Source organism: Eretmochelys imbricata, chromosome 9 (assembly GCF_965152235.1).
Source record: "Eretmochelys imbricata isolate rEreImb1 chromosome 9, rEreImb1.hap1, whole genome shotgun sequence".
NCBI classification, from domain to species: Eukaryota; Metazoa; Chordata; order Testudines; family Cheloniidae; genus Eretmochelys; species Eretmochelys imbricata.
Window position 1 is genome coordinate 57,071,151 of NC_135580.1, and position 6,661 is coordinate 57,077,811.

Sequence of the window (6,661 nt, forward strand, 5' to 3'; positions counted from 1 at the left end):
CTTTGTTGATTCATATTTCCAGGCTCTTGTGAGTGTCTGAAACGTTAGCATGCTGGTCTGAAGCAATACAATCTCTTTTAAAGGGGACCACCCAGATAAGTAATCATTGTAATATCTCTTTATAGGACTAATAGGTGAAGGATATGGTCTATGCTTCATAATTCTAATTTTACAGATGGGGTAATTGAGGCACAGATGGGAAGAAACTTGTCCAAGGACACCCAGCAAGTCAACTAAAAAGCCAAGGGTAAAATCCCTGGACCATGCTATGCTCCTCATAATAAAAAAATAATCCATCCTGGTGTTACTAACAACTCCATTAACTACCATACTGACAGAATCATTTACATTCTCTTTTTGGAAAAGTAATAGGAATTAAACGAATATGGTTCTCTAGAAATTCAATAGTGGTATACAGAAATTTCTGTAGAAAGCTAAAGAATTTAATGGAGAATGAGATTCTCTCTGTAGAATCTTTAAACCATTTTATAGATGGTAACAGAAAATTATATACCCGCACTAGAAATCTGTGGGTTGGTTAAAAGTGTTATTCAAAGGTTAGCAGCATTTCCTACTAAATCCTAATGGGCTTTCTCCCAAGGCTTCCTTTTTGATTTTATGTTTTTTCCATATAATTCTTGCATTTCACTCAGCTCCAACAATGAAAATAGACTGGTCAATGTCACTTTCTGGGTCTCATGCACTAGTGCAGTGCTGCAATGTTTGCATTGTCGACACTGCAGGGAAACATTTAAATGCAAACAAAAACTGTTTGGACTGAAACAATTGATGAAAACGCTTCTAATACTATCTGGTTGTGTAACTCTCCCCCCACTACAAGTTGGGCCAGATCCTGAGCTATTGTGGAGCTGTACCGATTTAAACTAGCTGCCGATGTAGCACCTTTGTGCCTAAACTACCATTCCGTTTCCTTCTAAATAGCATGAAACATATCAGATCAGAATTATACCTCTACCAAGCTGGAATTAGACTCCTCAGAGGAAAGCCCCTAACTGACCTGATATGCTTGAATATTAGAGTTTTTTGCAGTAAGACCCTCACATTAGTATATACACCATATGTGTAAAAATATCAGCATCCATCTCCAGTCAACTCTCTGATTGAGCCGTTTGGGATGAGGCTACAGAGCATAAATGAATCCACATAAGGTTGTGTTCTGTTTATACTCCTGAGGTAGCCTTCATTGAAACAGTTTGCAGATGGGAGGCTAGCCACAAATGGAGCAAAAATCACCACAGCCCTACCCCATACCGAATGCTTGCATCCCAGAGGTGGCATAAGCCTGGGAATTAAGACCTCTCTTGAGGTAAGGATGAACCCACTAGATCCTTAGTTAGCCATTCACTTTGATGCAGCCTCTCCCTTATCTACCTGCTGTGTGATGGCATGCTGATTTCAGGGGGACAGACGTATGTACCCAGCAGCACTGCCGGTGTGTGCTCTTCCTGGACAAACCTGACATATTATATAGCAGACAACAGGGTAAGAACCTTTCTGGAGATAAACACCTATTGCCATGAAAGATAACTGAAATAAAGGGCAGAGTATTAACATCATATGCCCAGCTGTCTATTGGGTCCGAACACAATCAGGTTCCTACACAAACAAGGGAAAAATGCAGGGTTGGCCCTATAAACTGCTGAATGCCCTTTCTTTCTTTCCAAGAGACTTATTGCTCACACCCTCTTTCTCACACACCTCAGGAACATCTTGAGCAGTTCTCAACCTCCTTTTTAGCTTGTCACCCAGAGGAGGGATTGGGGAGAGAGAGGGAAAATGACATTCAAACACGCAGAAGTTCTTATTAGGAGGTTCAGTTGTTGGATTGGCTTGTTTGCAAAACACAGCATGGAACTACACAGCCTTCATAAGGATTAAGTTACCTTTCTTGTCCTTAGGAACTCAGAGGCTCCTTGGGTTAATTTCATTCACTCTTATGGCTTTTTCTTTCTGGATAGGCAGCTGGGCTTGGTCTGGAGGCCCCAAGGATGTTAGATCCCAGAATTTTCTTTAATGTGCATGAGCTGGGCGAGGATGCTGTCGCCGAGACTGACTGCTTGTTACCAGCTGAAGTGGCTTTGAATGGGGTGGTTAGTTATATAGCGGTCCCGCAGTGCCCCCCCCCCCCCCAGACACTAGCACTGCAGCCAATGGTTGAAGGCCAGGGTGAGGTTGGAGGAGGAGGGGGAAGTGGGAGAAATAAAGGATGGCTCTCATAAGGGAGATGAAAATAATAAACAAATAGTGTGCTGCAGGCAGGAAGGAGCAGGGGGAGGGATCCACAGGCGGGGGTGGGGGGGCAGGGGGATGGGGAGGGAAGGCTGGTTTGGACACCTCATTATTACAAGAAGCATAGCTGGTCTGATACTGCACTGGAGCATTTTTGTAATGGGGCCCGAATTCCTGCGCTGTTTAACTGTCTTTCAGAGTGCAGGTTGCAGCCAGAACTGAGCCTGTTTGGGGAAAGGGTGCTGAAGAGATACACACCCTGCTGCCAAGGGCTGGACAAAACCATCTGCTCCCATAAGGAGCTGATAGCTTGCTCCCTCTACACCAGGAATGTGTCACCAGAGTGTGCTCCAGCCCAGGTGTGATGTGTCCATTAGCACCTGAGCCCAGCAAGGGGTGAGTAAGGCAGGATGCAGACGCTCCATCCAGGCCAGCACTCCTGATGGAGGAGTGTGACAGAGGGGCAGATGGCAGCTCAGCTGATTGCCTCCCACTGGGGACAACCTCGGCTGCCTCACTTGGGAAGAAAGTCAAGCACTCGTGAGTGGGAAGAGTCGATCTGTAGGGGATGAGAGGGCTAGTGCTAATGTCTCTTGCAGCTGGGAAGAGAAAGGACTCAGCTGTAATGAATATAAAGGGGATTCTTGATTAAGGCTGCTGCAGACAGACAGACCTGTGGTTTCCTCTGGATCACAGACTGACCTACCTAACATCTCCCTATGTTCTGGCCTGGAGTCAGCAGTCATGGAATGGACTGCTGACTACACTCCAAGAGTTTGTCTAGCAATCCCAGGTATGGGGGAGTTGCGCACACTGTGCTCTCCCATGTAGCTTCTGCATTTGTTGGGTCTTGTTTTGTTACATTACCAAAATAGATTGGCCTGGAAGTATATGGCTGCTTTCAGTACATGGAAACCTCAGCTAGTAAGTAACTCCAGCCACAGACAGCACGTCTACAGCAGAAATGCCCAGCATCATCTGCCTTCTGCTTCCTACAGACCACATTTTTTGACAATAACTAGTGCCATTAAAGTATCTCATGCCTTGGAGGATGGTGAAGAGAGGTTTACTCATAATAGAGCCGATCATTGGTCTGTCTAGTACAGCACCTTGGCAAACCAAATAACTATGAACTGCCACTTCTTCAAGATTACAACATCCAAAAATATAAGAAAGAAAAAAAGGTCCCCAAAGTCCCACTAAAATCCTCTTTGCCAATAATGCATCAGAGAGCCTGTTCCTAGGATTGGCCTGCTTCCATCAGCCTTCCCTATGGAGGCTAACACTTGTGTGCCTCTGGTGAAGACTGAAAGGTCGTTTCATGAAATTTGTTCCCCTCATGCCCAGAGGTAAGGGTGATTTCAAACTAAATGTTTCCATTGATGGAAGGCAGCTTGACCAAACCTGTTTCCGGACTGCAGGATTTCAATATTCCCCCTTTAGATCAACAATCTCCTTGGCTCACCTACTTCTAAGGGGAAATTTCCTTCCTAACCCAGACAGGCCCAGAACTTATGTCCAGAAGTATGAGATTTGACTGAGGTATGAAACTTGTACTACAAAATCCACAAATCATGGAAAGATCACTTGGCTTGTGGTATCCTTACGACTTGAAACTCAGGACAGGGACCTAAGGTTTTGCTAAAGTTCATGAGTTGAACCTTCTGAGCAAACCAGGAATGATTCATGTTTTCATGGCTTTTTATGTTGACAGCACACACACAGAGAAGTTAGATAAAAACATAAAAGACTCTTGCTGGAAGGTTGCAGCATGACACTACTTTTTTAGAATTCAGAGTGATAACACACAAGACCCACAAAACAAACAGAAATCAGGCTGCTCACTAAATCAAAGACACAATTCACCTCACTCTAGGCTTGCAGCAAACTGACTGCTGCTAGGCCCATGCATCCCTGAAATTTAAGCGAGAGTCCACAATTTCAACATGTTTTTTAAATACACCACAATGGTGAGATCATGTATAAGGCAAAGCAACTTCTCTTGAGGACTTCAGAGTCATTCATCTCAGAAGCTCAGGCTGAGAAAATGCATGGACACTAGAGCCAAGGATCACTTGCAGCTATCCAAACCCACCGAACTGTGCCCAGCTCTCACTGGATTTCCTGATTGTTACTTCAGCTTGTGGAATAACAAATGTTAGTTGTGTTCATGTAGTTACCTGGTCCATTCCCAGATTCGGCTGCAGTATTGGCCTTGGTGTGACTTCCTGTTACAAGGGATTTTGCAGGCTGGCTACACAATTATTATGGCTGTGTATGGCACTGTGATAGTGATTCGAGAGTGGAAGTTGTAGCTTGCTCTAACCTGCTTTCTCCCAGCTACCCAAAACAGGTTTTTTAAAGCTGAAATTCCACATGTGGTTTCCATCCAGAGGAGACTTTTATTTTTCTGATCTTCACTGGACAAGATGAATGTTTTTCTGTTTCATTAATGCTCCCTTAAGCCTCTCTGTCACTGTAAAGGGGCTTTAAAGTGGGTGGGAACAGCCCCTGAGCATGCCCCCCCCCAGCCTCCCTGGCTAGTGCAGAGCTGGTAGAGGGGCTCTACCTCAGGCCTGATCCCGCTTCTCAGTGTAACTAAGAACTTACATCTTGGATGCAGAACCTGCATCTTGGGCTGGACCTCAAGAGTGGGAAGGAGTGGGTATAACCAAGGCATGACTGAAGCGCATTGCCCTATGGCTATTCTCATCTTCCCAGGTTAAAGGGAGACATGGAAAATAAAGCATAATTTAGAGCCGCCCTGAGGCTGTTCTAATTCAGGGGCCAGCCAAGTCTCCAGCTGCCCCAGGATATGGGGAGTACAAAGGTAGCTCAAGGCAACTTTTACTCCTCATCTGTTCCTGCCCCAGATGAAGGATCAGAGAGATTGAGAATCAGGCTTTTTTAATGTCTTCTCGTGTTATTTGCGAAGTCATGCAAAATTCACAACTTGGACGAGAACTTTTCCCATTGGGCTGTAGTCAGTAGTCCTGGATTAGATGCACAAGGAATTTTCAAATGGTTTTCTTTGGGTGTTCTGCATAGGATTGGGCTGGCTAGTTTTCAAGGAGAATTTTCAAAGCAGCATGTGGGCAGTGCAAGGCCTTTGAAAATCTGCTCTTAGATGGGTGATTTTGTTAGGAACTCCACTATATCTGATGCAACCTTATGAAACTGTCTCAAACTTTTAGCAGTCTAGGCACAAAACTTACCCTGTGCCACGTGGGTTGACAATAATGAACAAACAAAACAAACATTAATGATATAGTCCTGACTCATCAAACCAAACCAAACCACTCCTCCTCCTTCTCTGGGTGAATAGAATTTGTGAACGAAGTTCTAAAAGCACTCAGGGAGAGCTGTTCATAATGCTTTCAATGGAACCTGCTTCCGTGTGAAACAACTGGTTCTGCATTTCACTGTAAACTCAGCTAGAAACTAGATCACCAGCTGGTGTAACTCACCAAAGATCCAAATCTCTTCTGAGATGCATCTGGTCCCTCTTTGCTCTCACGAGACCCGCGATACAACTCTTGACCTGTGCGCTGTCCCTACAAAGCAACTCTAAGTCAAACTGGAGGACCCAATTTTCAAAGCTGTCTATGGGAGTTAGACACACAATTCCCATTAATTTTGGTGTTGGGTGTGTGGCTACACCTCCAAGCTCAGTCTTAACCTCAAAATTGACCAAAGTCTTTAAATCAGAGGACATAAAAAGATCAGAGTCAATTAAAATCTCTTCAAGAAACTGAAATAACAAATCTGCTCTAACGGAAGAAAATAAATAACAGAGCTAGGAATTAATAAAGCACTGCTTCATGCATCATGAAGACCAAACCATGGTTGGGTTGGGCCAACATTTCCCAGCAATGGGAACTTCAAAGAGTGTATTTTAGTAGTTACAATGCAACACGGGATGCTACATTAAAGTTTTCTTCTAAAATGATACCAATAACATTAAAAATTGTGGTTATGCTTTTTCATCCTTTTCATATTAGTGATGCTCTGAAATGTTCCTGCAATATCTATGCTACTTATGGGTGAACATCAAAAAGTTCTGAGGCTCAAGATATGTAAGTATTAAAATGCATGTAAACTTTCTGTATCAGAGCCCTTTCTCTGATGTGTTCCGAGTGTTCCTGTATGGAATGGAAATCCCTGCTCCTCCTCCCCCAAAAGGACTTTGCTGAGAGATTTCTGGTGCACTTCTTTAAGATGGAATCATCACTGACATGTCTTTCCTTGGGAGATTTTGATGCTTTCAGTTCTGATCAGGGAACCAGTGACTTGGCAGGGGTGAAAATGAAAAGTAACTAATTTTTACCTCAGAAATTGTCTCAGTTTTGGATGGTAATTGCAATTTTTTATAAGAACTTTGAACACCTGAAAACTGAAAAAAATTGAAGTT